Raw genomic sequence first — 13,934 nt, forward strand, 5'->3', positions numbered from 1 at the left:
TCAAATAATGTTCTGGTGACTGAATGATAAAGCCTGCATGGGAAGGTTTTTTTCTTTTTTTCTCCCCGATGCATGACAACAATGCTCTCAATCAATGTTTGTGTATGATTATCATTGAGCTATAGTGTTGTGGGTTAAACTTTCAAGAGATGGTTTTCTTCTCTGATGCTAAAATGCTGGTAGAGACTAATCAGAATGCCAAGAAAGCCAGATTTGTCATTTGACCTGTCCCATTAAACCAATGCAACGTTTTCCATTGCATTTGTCATTGGAAGGCAGTGGACTGGTGTCTCTTCAGCTCCATTTAGCAGAGTCGGCCGTTACCAAACAGTCACAGACCTGTGTTAGACCTCTATGCTGTCACCTTTTCAGTCATCTGAAAGCCACGGGAAATGTTTTATGATGGTAACAAGAAATACCGGACACCTGCTTCAAGGCTTTGTGAACTTTCTTTCTTTTTCGAGTTTTCGCCTGCGATGGGTTTCTGTAGATTGGTTTGTAGAATGAGATTATGTTGGTTTTGGCCATTTTAAAACGCTAAAATGTTTTACGTTGGTTTACATATATGGTGTTAGAAGTGTGTTCCACAGGTTGACAGAGTCTAAGGTACAAGTTCTATATAAACCTAACCTGGCAGTAAGACTGACAACACAAACGGAAAATGGATTTCAGGTGACCAAGGAGGATAAAAAAAGTTTTTTTACGGTAAACCGTATGACCCGTTAGAACCAGTGGTCTTGTCTGCTGTAAGGGGTAGATCTTATTTTTTCATATTGATGTGGAGTTGTTATTCTTGCTTTTGAAAGACATAAAGTCAGATCCCCTTTCAAGACTTCTGCCCGAGCCACAATCGTTTGTCTCTTGAATCGTCCCCCTTCAAAGTGTCACGAAACGTTGTGCCTATCAGCCAGTACAGCTCACCAATAACCTCTACTGAGGCCTCAAAGGCTCTTCATCTTTCTGGTTTTATCAAAACTGCTTAAAAGGTATAGGGGGCTGAACACCTCTACTGTGTCACTTGGTTTGTAATCCTATCTAGCAAGGTGCAAAGAATTATACCTTTGTCTTCAGTCCTTATTGCATTTTGAAACCACGCACTCAGGATACAACAAAACCTCTTGCTTTGTAATGGACTGTCTGGACCACAATCTACTGTCTAATTGAGGGGGCCAGCTCCAGTGACGATTGGCACCCAAAACAGGACTGGACCACGCCCTTTTTCTTTTCCTTTTCCTTCTCATGGACATGTTTTTCTATTCCCTCCCATCTGGGTGCATTTCTGCTCAGTTCTCTCAGTTGATTGGGACTTCCTCTCACAGGAAATAATGTTGGATTTAATAAATCTCATGTTTGAGATAATACTGCTAACTTTGAAGTTTGAAAAAAAGAAAATGTATGAATCTACTGCAAATGAAACTATTCAAGCAAATATCCTACTGGCCAGCTCCACTGCAAATGAGTAGGCGTGAGATGACATTTCATGCTAAATATAGCGACCAGTCAGTTTGAAGCCTTGTTATGGTTTGGTGTGTATATTCCTGTATCATTCTGATGGGACCCTTCTATTGTGTCCCTTGTCTGATGGTTTGTGCCCCCAACCCAGAGTATCGATCGGAATTCATTTTACTAAGGCATCCTCAATCGATAATGGTATTTGCATTTAGGTGTTTTCAGGAAGTGAAGTATGTAAAGTGTAGAAACTTCTAGAATAAATGTTGGCAAGGCCATGGGCATAATTAAAAAAAAATAATAAAACAGGGAGAACTCATTGATCTCAATGAGATAAGTAACATTTGTATTGAGGCCCATTGCGTTAGATGTCTCAGTATCTCCTGACTTTCAATCTATGTCATTTTTTTTATGAGATGAGAGTGATACTAAAATATACTGCATCTTTTCCTCAAGATTGAATTAGGACTTGGGATGGTGTAGAGTAGACCACATTGCTGCTTAGCTAGCTACCAGCAATGTACAGGGCTGCTAAAACTAGCTGCCACATAGAGCTGTTGCTCTACGACAGGGTTTCCCAACACGGTCCTGGGCCCCTCCCCACTTGGTGCACATCATGTTTTTTGCCCTAGCACTACACAGCTGATTTAAATAACCAACTCATCAAGCTTTGATTATTTGAATCAGCTGTGTAGTGCTATGGCAAAAAAATATATATATATGTGCCCCCAGGACCATGTTTGGGGAGACCCTGGCCTAGCAGTACATTCCCACAGGGGTGCTCAACACTAATGGCCATTCATTCTCAGTCAAGGGTAAGTGAATGGTTTACACTTTTTGAGTTGACAGAAGATGTGGGACCCATTTTAGGCCTTGACTCAACGTTCCAGGCCAAGGCATTAGTCCCAGGACGTTCACCGCCAAGTTTATGCAAGACTATTTTCATCTGACTTCATCTCTGTTTTCATTATATTGTGTATGTAAAAAAATATATATAATAAAATATACCAATGGCTATTTTGATCTGTGGCATTCTGTTTCAGTGTAAGTGTTATATTGTTAATAGTGTCAATTTTATAGGCATTCAGTTGAGGGCTTCAGCCCAGCCACCTTTGTGTTGGTAATGCCAAGGAGGACTATAAGGACCATAAGCCCCATATATTATCAGTTCCAAAATTATTGGCACTATTGATAAAGTTTGGCCAAAAAGACTGTATAAAATACATAATACCAATACTGAGCTATATTTTATGCTAAAAAATTGGGAAATTATATTTTATTATATTTGTATCTTTCATCTGCGCTTATGCACTGACCTCTGGAGATTGAGAAGGCCATTACAAAATGTTGAATTTTGTGGTCAATTAACAATTTCTTTGTGGATTCTGATTGGTGCTTGTGGTTATTGTCTTTGCTGGAAGATCCACTTTTAAGTCAAGTTTCAGCCTCCCGGCAGAGGCAACCTTGCCTGGTTAGCCAACCACATTGCTCTGGGCAAACGCCTAGCCACGCCCACAAATGTTTCGCGATCATAAAGCAGAGGAAGAAATCAGTTTGAGTCGTCAAGAGTGCCTTCGCCAGGAAACTGAAACTTGGCCGCAAGTGGATCTTCCACCAACACAATAACCCCAAGCACACAAAATCCACAAATCAATTGTTAATTGACTACAAAATCTAGTCTCCGGACTTGAACACCATTGAAAACGTGTGGTGTGAATTAAAGAGGGCAGTCCATATGAGCAGAAGAAGGATATCAATGATCTGGAAAGATTCTGTATGGAAGAATGGTCTAAGCTCCCTCCCAATGTGTTCTCTAATCTCATAAAACATGTTTTTTAAAGGCTCAGTGCCGTTATCCTTGCAAGGTAAGGTACTGAAAACAGTATTACTTGTTAAACATAATCTCTTTATCTGAGCAATTGTATTAGTATAAGCTAACATAATATATATACATTTTTTGCATACAAAATACAGTAGCTCGGTTTATGTTATGCAGTCTTTTTTGCTAATCTTCATCAAGGTTGCCAATCATCCCCCCCAGTTGAATCATTGCAATATGATACAAAACGTGGCTGCGGTGTGCTTTAGGACCATGCTGACACCTCCGAGCGGTCGGGTAGGCTGTTTGGAGTGTTTATCCGACTGGATAAAATAATAATAATTTTTATGTTTCCACTCTTTAACTTCCCTTTGTATATCAATACACCGGAATTACATTAATCTATGCTACATGTGAGACTTACTTGACTAAGATTCCATCATGTGAGATAAGGGACTACTGGAACAATGTTGAAATGTTGGCTATTCTGAGGGTAACCTGCTTTGGAGTAGGTTAAAAAAACGTTTGATGGATGCATCATTTTCTTTCTTAGACTTTGGGCAATGTTGTGTGCTTGTCAGGCACAGGCAGTAAGGCTTTCATCTGTAAGAGTTTGACAGATTTAATTGATTTAATATATTGATTCATTCTAATTATGTTTTTCTTTGTAGTTATATTAACAGTTTAAAAGAGGGTGAAAACATTTAATTCAGAGAAAAAAATATGACTATTGATCTCAATTATTGATGAAACTATATAGAAAGCCACAACTTCATGATGAAACATTTGTGATTTATATGCTACTATCTTCAGCGGGGACATTAGTTGGTGACAGCTTAATGTGAGACAATTCTCTCCAGTTGTCTCGTCGACGAATAACATTTTGCTATTGTTCTATAGGCCTATATAATTTATACATTTTAAAACGACTTTTTGACATACGTTTTATAGAGTATTCTTGTTCAATATTCCCAATGTTGGTTTAGTAAACGCTCCTACTTACTATCTGACGGTCCAAATAGCTTCATTCTATCGACCCTCCCTCAAACACAGCCTATTATTGAGATGGGCGGGACACGCTCAACAGGTAGCTGCATCCCAACCGACAACAATTTAGAGAATTGGTATGAAATACAAACTATTGAAAGAATTTAGTCATTTTTAATACAGGGAGACAGTATGTTTTTGTCATTTCGAAATTGTACAAGATTCAATATGACTGATGGTTTTCCAAAGCATAACTTCGAGGTAAATATTCCGTTTAAAATTCAACACACTTGACATATGAATAATTACAAAACCTCTCAAGAGATTTGATCAGTTACTACATCGAAAAAAACAACTAACTATATGGAGCATATAGTTGTTTTTTTCGATGTAGTAACTGATCAAATCTCTTGAGAGGTTTTGTAATTATTCATATGTCAAGTGTGTTGAATTTTAAACGGGATGTTTACTGCAAAAATTCAACGTTAAGTTAGTAGGCAGTCTTGACACCCATTCAGATGTCTATTGTAACCTATATAATTAATGTTTTTTGTATTTGTATCCTATTTTTCATATTATTATCATTATTATTACTACACAATTTATACAATAGAAAATAATGGAAAACAAAGGTGTATTCAATGACATGTTCACACTTACACCTGGAAAGCTATTTCATATAATGTTTTGCCATTGTGACGGTCTGATTTCGTTTAAGGTGAGCGTTGATTTGTAATTATATGCCTTTTCGAGAGCTTTTCGTTTGTGCTTTCAGTATAACTTTTGGTGAGAAATCCGAAGAATTGTTCTATCGCTCCAAAACACGAGTTAACAATTTTATTGCACAATAATTAACGATGACTCAAACAAAATTCTGCATAATAGCTTCTAACAAATTGAAGACATTTAACATTTAAAAGACAAAGTGATTTAGTTCACTACAGTTCATTCTTACATTTGTTGTCAAATGTTCACGTGAAAATAAGCTAACATCATTGCAGTCACCAGGCATGCCTCTTGTCATGTTTGATCAAATACAGGCTGCTTCGACATACTGAAGAAATCCTAGTTTGGCTTTAGCCAGCATATGTAACAATGTAGCCTATATGTGCATGCATTTTATATATTTGATTTTATATCGTTTGGTAGGTTATTGTATTTAAAATGTTTACTTCGCTGCAGTAGCCTGCATTCAGTATTAAAAAAATAATCTTAATTTGAAAATAAAGTGTAGCATTCTATGATTATTTTATAATTTCCCTTACAGGCCTGTTAGCGGATTACAGTTTAATGAAGGATAATACAACATAAAAACGAATGTTCATGGTGGGAACATACATGAACAATTTTAGTTCATGTATGTGCACATGCGATGCGTTATCTCAACGTGTCCACTTGGTGGGAGTAGCTACGAGCAGAACAATCTTGGTGGGTGAAACGTCTAGGACCACCTCTTATTAATCAATCATTCTTCTGAACACAGAACTCTTTTATGTTCTCTCACAGGTCTTCTGTAGCAATTGATTAGTGAACGAAATCTTGGGCAGCTGTACTGATATTGCTAGATACTATGACAAACCAACACTAAGTTATTGATGAAGTAGCAATCAAAATCACATGCACTAAAATCCTAAATCAAAACTATTTGTGATTTTCAATTAAATATTTCAGAAAGTTCCAAATTGATTGAAAGTAGCTATTGCAATTAGGCTACCTAAAACGTGGGGATAATTTAAAAAACATAACTGAACACTGTTTATTTATTTTAATATTCGTTCCTGGAATAACTCAGTATCCTCTTCAGCGGTATATTTTTTTCCGTTCCTGTTGGCGCTTTTCTCGTCGGAAATAACTTCGCTCCCTCTCCCCCCCCCCCCCCCCCCCCTCCCTCCATTTTGAGCATTGACTGAAACAACAGAAACTATCAGAGAACGACACATGAGCCATTTCTGAACAAGTCAATGGTAAGAATTACTAAGATTTTCAATAAGTAAATTTTTTTCAACGTTTCATTTACTTTATTTGGGCGCGGGTCTGTTTCGTAACCTGTTTCATAGCCTTTGAGCAAACGTATTAATTTCTAACTTGTCTTTCTTCCTAAAAGATCATATAACAATGTTTTGATCACTGACTAACATCTCTCATAGAGAAAACAATAACCTCAAATAATGTTTTGATATTTATAAATTATGTAAGAATTTATTTGGTGAATAGTAATATCCAGTATATAACCTATAAAGTCTCGAACATGATTATTTTGAATACAATTCAATTACAAAATACACCCCTTAATGTTTCAAAAAACTTTTTTAGTAACTGTTTATCTGCCAAAGTTTTTTTTTCTTTCTGATATTAACAGAATTATGAAGTATCATAAATAAGTATTTGTTTTTCTGTATTTTTGTATTTTTGTTACAAACATGGGCCAAATTGACTGAAATGGTTTTGGAGTTTTTACAGTTTTTCCTGTCATGAAATTGAGGTTGACTTAAACGTTTTCACAAAAATGTAGTTGTAAATGTTTTATAGCCTACGAATCAATGTGTCAAGCAGGAAGCTTTACCTTCATAATGTTGTTGTTGTTATTGTTGTTCAACTTCTGTCTGAATTTACTGTGAACTTCTTGCACTTATTTGCCTAAATATGTGCATTGCAAAATATATACACTACCGGTCAAAAGTTTTAGAACACCTACTCATTCAAGGGTGTTTCTTTATTTTTTACTATTTTCTACATCTTAAAATAATACTGAAGACATTTAAATTGCCACCCTTTGCCTTGATGACAGCTTTGCACACTCTTGGTATTCTCTCAACCAGCTTCATGAGGTAGTCACCTGGAATGCATTTCATTAACAGGTGTGCCTTCTTAAAAGTTAATTTATGGAATTTCTTTCCTATTTAATGCGTTTGAACAAATCAGTTGTGTTGTGACAAGGTATGGGGGGTATATAGAAGATAGCCCCATTTGGTAAAAGACCAAGTCCATATTATGGCAAGAACAGCTCAAATAATCAAAGACAAATGACAGTCCATCTTTACTTTTAAACATGAAGGTCAGTCAATACAGAACATTTCAAGAACTTTGTAAGTTTCTTCAAGTGCAGTTGAAAAACCATCAAGTGCTATGATGAAACTGTCTCTCATGAGGACCGCCACAGAATGGAAGACTCAGAGTTACCTCTGCTGCAGAGGATACGTTCATTAGAGTTACCAGCCTAAGAAATTGCAGCCCAAATAAATGCTTCACAGATTTCAAGTAACAGACACATCTCAACATCAACTGTTCAGAGGAGACTGTGTGAATCAGACCTTCATGTTCGAATTGCTGCAAAGAAACCACTAGTAAAGGACACCAATAAGAAGAAGAGACTTGCCTGGCCCAAGAAACATGAGCAATGAACATAAGACCAGTGGAAATTTGTCCTTTGCTCTGGAGTCCAAATTGGAGATTATTGGTTCCAGCATTTGTATTTGTGAGACGCAGTGTGGGTGAACGGATGATCCCCGCATGTGTATTTCCCACCGTAAAGCATGGAGAATGAGGTGTAATGGTGTGGGGGTGCTTTGCTCGTGACACTGTCTTTGATTTATTTAGAATTCAAGGCGCACTTAACCAGCATGGGTACCACAGCATTCTGCAGCGATATGCCATCCCATCTGGTTTGGGCTTAGTGGGACTATCATTTGTTTTTCAACAGGACAATGACTCAGCACACCTCCAGTCTGTGTAAGGGCGATTTTACCAAGAAGGTGAGTGGTGAAGTGCTGCATAAGATGACCTGGCCTCCACAATCCCCTGACCTCAACCAAATTGAGATGGTTTGGGATGAGTCGGACCGCAGAGCGAAGGAAAAGCAGCCAACAAGTGCTCAGCATATGTGGGAACTCCCTTGAATGAAAACCCTTGAATGAGTAGGTGTTCTAAAACTTTTGACCGGTAGTATATAGTTTTATGTTTTAGTTCCACAAATACTGTATCAAGTAAGACAAACTTTTGAGCAATTGTGTTTATACACCCACGCCTGTTTCCGGCTTATTGAAGAACAGGAATGTATACCCTTTTAGCCATAACTATTTTGTAACATTACAAGTTTGGTTCAAGACTTTAAAGCTGATGTGTTATTACTTTTTAGAACAGTATTCTCACTTCCAGTTTGATTTGATTTATTGTGTTACATTCAATTTTGGGGGAAAAAAATGCCATGTACTAAATCTGGCTACATTCTCACTTAACCCTGTAATTCCCTAAATGGGTAGAAAGGTAAGTCAGCTTGGAAATGTAAACTGCACTAGAAATGTTGTTGAAAGCACACTACCATGTATTCATATTACATTCATGTCGCCAACCTTTACTTTAGGAAGTGTGTAGTACCACATAACCTCAGAAGTAAGAGTGACTGACAACCAGAAGGAAAACACAAACAACAAACAACACTTAACAAACAGCACCCTGACCCACTGATATCCTATACAAGCCTCTGAAAAGTAGGACTCTACTCTACTCTTAACGAGTCCTACTGTCCCCTGAGATAAGTACATCTAGATTAGGATGGGGGTCCTCAATATAACAGATTATGTCATATCTATGCAGGCAGCAGAATGGCACCCTATTCCATCCTAAATGGCACCCTATTCCCTATACAGTACACTACTTTTGGCCAGGACCTATATGGCTCTGGTAAAAAGTAGTGCACTATGTTGGAATATTTGGGACATAGCCCAAGACTGTGATGCCAACTGAGAGAGATGAACATCCTCAATACCTTGTGCAGATCGAACCAATTCACAGACATAGACCGGATGTCTACAGTCAAGCACCTTCTAAACTACCAATGGAATCCTTAGTCGTATGTATCTATCGTAGTTGAGAGCGTATATGAAAATCCAGGGTTACAATGCCAGTATGAAGTTTTCTTTTTATCTTGGAATATTTTGGCTGTGTAGGCAATGCCATCATGCAAACACTCCACCTCCAAAGTCAGTCAGTCAACCTACTGGTATCATAAACAGCCATAACTCTGATGGTAGATATGGCACATTCTCATTGGATGTTTTATGTATCTTCTCCAAAGGTGGAAACGATAAATACAAGATGATGTGTTCTGTGACAATATTGGATAGATGCAGAATCAATATGTTCTCCCCTCAGGTGTTCCACCTAAATTGCACACAATACTGTACATTCTAAAATGTAATACCATGTTTGCAGTATGCCACTAACCTTCCGGCTCTTGATTGTATCTTGCATGTCAACAATAGTCCCTCGTGGCTATTTACAATAATGCTTCATTCACTATGTTCACTACACGTCTCTTTTCTCCTTCTAGGTATCAATCTCTTGTTATGATTATGCCACTAAAACAAAAGTGTAGAACAAACTCTGAAGACAAACTGACGAACAGTTTTGTGTTGCCGTCCGGTATTGCCTTTTTGGTAGAGCAGCAGCAGCAATGTAGCCTAGTGTCGTTGTTGGTATGCAGTCTCATCTTCATTGAGAAAATTGCATTGGAGTTCTCTTGAGCTGTGTTTTTTTTAAACTCAGTAGTAAACCATTTTTACATTTGATCCTTTATTTAACTAGGCAAGTCAGTTAAGAATAAATTCTTATTTACAATGACGGCCTACCGGGAAACAGTGGGTTAACTGCCCTGCTCAGGGGCAGAACAACAGATTTTTACCTTGTCAGCTTGGGGACATGATCCAGATACCTTTTGGTTACTGGCCCAATGCTCTAACCACTAGGCTACCTGCCACCCCAAAAGTACACGTTATATTTTGAATGCTCAGGCAAACAGCAATATGGTCGCTGCCGCTGCTTTTAGTGGCCCGACATTCTAGATATTATTACAATTATCACTTTACTGGAATTGCTCATAACTAAACTATACTAACTATCATTCTTCTAAACCTTATCTTTGTTAACTTCATCACATCTTCTTTCCCTTCATTTTCATTAACTACTACTATCACCTTGTGTTTTGATGCCTCTGAAAACGGTACTTTGAACTGTTTTATGCAGAGGTTATGCATTGGTAATAAAAAGTACTAAGTTGTCATACTTGAGTAAAAGTAAAGATACCTTAATAGAAAATGACTCGAGTAAAAGAGAAAGTCACCCAGTAAAATAGTACTTGAGTAGAATTATTAACGATCTGGTTTTAAATGTACTTAAGTTCAGTGGTGGAAAAAGTACTCAATAGTCATTTTTGAGTAAAAAAATAAAAGTAAATGCTGTACATCAAATTTCTTATAATAAGCATACCAGATGGCACACTTTTCTTGTTTTTTATTTATTTACGGACAGCCAGGGGCTCACTCCAACACTCACTTTGTGTCTAGTGAGTCCGCCAGATCAGAGGCAGTAGGGATGACATGTTATATCGATAGGTGCATGAATTGGACCATATCGCTGTTTTGTCTGAGCATTCGAAATGTAACTAATGCGCAGACATTTGTTACATTCCTTTGTGTGTCAGGGAATATGTATGGGAGTAGAAAGTACATATTTTCTTTAGGAAAGTAGTGGAGTAAAAGTTAGTTGTAAAAAAATATATAAGTACTAAAGTAAAGTACAGATACCCCAAAAAACTACTTAAGTAGTACTTTCAAGTATTTTTACTTAAGAACTTTACACCACTGAGGTTATGTGAGCCCAAAGGTTTATGCTGTAGCTTATGAAGCTATATTTTCATGAAATTTAACAAGAAACAGAAAGAACATCTTGGTAAATAGAATATCACCAACATCATTTAATCATTGAATAGAAACATAATTAAATGGAAACATTATTACTCGTGTACCATTGACGCCATTATACCAGTGTAAGAGTGGGAACTCTGTAAGAGCTCGGTTTTAGTTCCCTCCTTAGATGTCGCCTGTATCACTCAGATATCAAATGGAGAATACAGAGAAATCAGCAGTGTCCATAGAAAGGGGTTGAGAGTACATCACTTTTCAAGACAGGTGGAGTGACAAGGATAACGTTAGTTCAGGTTAGAAACTAGCTGCCATGTTAGATCTATGCAGTTGTACTTTCTTTCATCTCCATTGCTCCATCAATATTGCTCAAGGTGTTCTTTCCACCCACAAAGTTATCCCTACATATATGTTGTGTGTTAGGCACTGTAACTTGGAAATGGGAGTCTCACCCTTTTTTAAAACTCAACAATATTACGTTTGTGTTGCAAATTCACAGGGACTTGATATTCTGAGGGTATTCCACCATGAGGATGGTACACCTAATCATTCCATGCTATTTTGAGGGTATAGCAGCCAACCTAACTAGTGGCTCTATTTTTTTTTAAAGCAGTCTGGTGTTCCATCAGGCAAAAGGTGGTGAGACCCTATTCTTCTACTTCTGCATTCCCGCCCAATATAACCCCTGCTTATCCTAACCTCTTGACCTCCTTCTTTGCACCTCCCCCAACAACATACACACACAACCACCACTACCAGTGAAGAAGGGGAGGTGAGCTGATTTGGTGAAAGTCAAAGTAGGAAGTGGGTGTTTTTTTGTCTTTTGGTTTGCACAGCATGTCCATAACTCTCCCATATGTGTAGTTTTTAACCCACAATGTTAACAGCAACCCACACACCACCCTTCAAATTCCATATATACAGTACCAGTCAAAAGTATGGACACGCCTACTGATTCAAGGGTTTTTCTTTATTTCTACTAGTTTCTACATTGTAGAAACATAGTGAAGACATTAAAACTATGAAATAACACACATGGAATCATGTAGTAACCAAAAAAGTTATTCAAAGTGGCCACCCTTTGCCTTGATGACAGCTTTGCACACTCTTAGGATTCTCTCAACCAGCTTCATGAGTAATGCTTTTTCAACAGTCTTGAAGGAGTTCTCACATATGCTGAGCACTTGTTGGCTGCTTTTCCTTCACTCTGTGGTCCAAGCCATCCCAATTGAGTTGAGTTCAGGGTGATTGTGGAGGCCAGGTCATCTGATGCAGCACCATCCCGCTCCCTCTTGGTCAAATAGCCCTGGAGGTGTGTTTTGGGTCATTGTCCTGTTGAAAAACAAATGATAGCCCCACTAAGTGAAAATCAGGTGGGATGGCGTATTGCTGCAGAATGCTTTGCTAGACATGTTGGTTAAGTATGCCTTGAATTCTATATAAATCACAGACAGTTTCACCAGCAAAGCACCCCCCCACCATCACACCTCCTCCATGCTTCAATGTGGGAAACACAAATGCTGAGATCATCCGTTCACCTACTCTGCGTCTCACAAAGATATGCCGGTTGGAACCAAAAATTGCAAATTTGGACTCATCAGACCAAAGGACAGATTTCCAAGAGTGTGCAAAGCTGTCATCAAGGCAAAGGGTGGCTATTTGAAGAATCTCAAATATAAAATATATTTTGATTTGTTTAATTCTTTTTTGTTAACTACATGATTCCATATGTGTTATTTCATAGTTTTATGTCTTCGATATTATTCTCCAATGTAGAAAATAGTACAAATAAAGAAAAACCCTTGAATGAGTAGGTGAGTCCAAACTTTTGACTGGTACTGTATATATACAAAATGTATATGTTGCATTGACACATAGATGTGGTGAAATGTGTTGTTTTTACAGGATCAGCCATAGTAGTACAGCGCCCCTGGAACAAATTAGGGTTAAGGGCCTTGCTCAAGGGCACATCTACAGATTTTTTTCACCTTGTTGGTTCAAATATTCAAACCAGATACTTTTCAGTTACTGGCCCAACCCTCTAACTGCTAGGCTACCTGCTGTTGTTACACAGACATTAATGTTGCTGGTAGACCAGTGAGCTAGCAAAGAAGAAGAATGAGGCTTTGGAACACACAACAATGGATGCCCTTATGATGTGCCATCAGACATCAACTGACATAACTGTTTTTGTATGTGGAAAAACCTTTCATTGGGGTGCCAGAGTTAGTAATTGACAGTGCATAGCACTGATTGAACAGCATTCTCTGTTGTTACCTCTATAACAAAGTTATCGTCAGTGTCCCCCTCACTCATATAGCAGCAGAAAGATGGTTGAAAAGCACAAATAGGGGATTCTGTACATCAAAAGCACCGGTGCTCCTGTATCCTAGATGCCGCCTCCTGCAGTTGTGCACTTGAGCAAGGCACTTACCCCCTTAACTACTATGGCCGACCCTCTGCTTTAACTTCGCCACCCTCTGTGTGTGTAGGCTATTGGTGTCTTTCGAAAGGGGTTGGGATAAAGTACAACAAACATTTTTTGGTTGAACATTCGTGGACAATGGACAATAAAATGATCTTGATTTTTTCGAAAGGGGTTGGGATAAAGTACAACACACATTTTTTGGTTCAACATTCGTGGACAATGGACAATAAAATGATCTTGATTTTCAATATGTTGGCTACATAATCCAGAGGATCTTGACTGGCTTGGCATTCGAAAACAAAAGCAATGTTTGGTAAATGTTAGGTATGTGAATGATGTTCATGCTAATGCAAACAAGCTATGAAGGGAAATAAGTGGCTACTGTTTACAATATTTAATTATTATTTAATTAAATGTTTTCCAAAGTCCGGAGGTACTGGTTCCCCCGAAGATTAGTGTGTAAAAACGATTTTATACATTTTATTTAGAATTTTTTTTTTGTAATTAACTCTTAAAAGCTAAAGTCTAAAATCAAAACATTGAAACATAATGG

General features: G+C 37.8%; 1 protein-coding gene across 1 annotated transcript in view; it reads left to right on the forward strand.

Annotated features, from left to right (window-relative positions):
- The window catches only part of LOC109898339 (ubiquitin-conjugating enzyme E2 Z), a 16,665-nt gene extending 14,199 nt beyond the window's left edge, over positions 1-2,466 (forward strand). The window contains exon 7 of the mRNA XM_020493283.2: positions 1-2,466. This exon is cut by the window's left edge and continues 1,378 nt beyond it. The gene's annotated coding sequence lies outside the window, so the exon portion shown is untranslated.
- The last annotated feature ends 11,468 nt before the right edge of the window (positions 2,467-13,934 follow it).

Source organism: Oncorhynchus kisutch, linkage group LG10 (genome assembly GCF_002021735.2).
Source record: "Oncorhynchus kisutch isolate 150728-3 linkage group LG10, Okis_V2, whole genome shotgun sequence".
In the NCBI taxonomy this organism is placed as follows: Eukaryota; Metazoa; Chordata; class Actinopteri; order Salmoniformes; family Salmonidae; genus Oncorhynchus; species Oncorhynchus kisutch.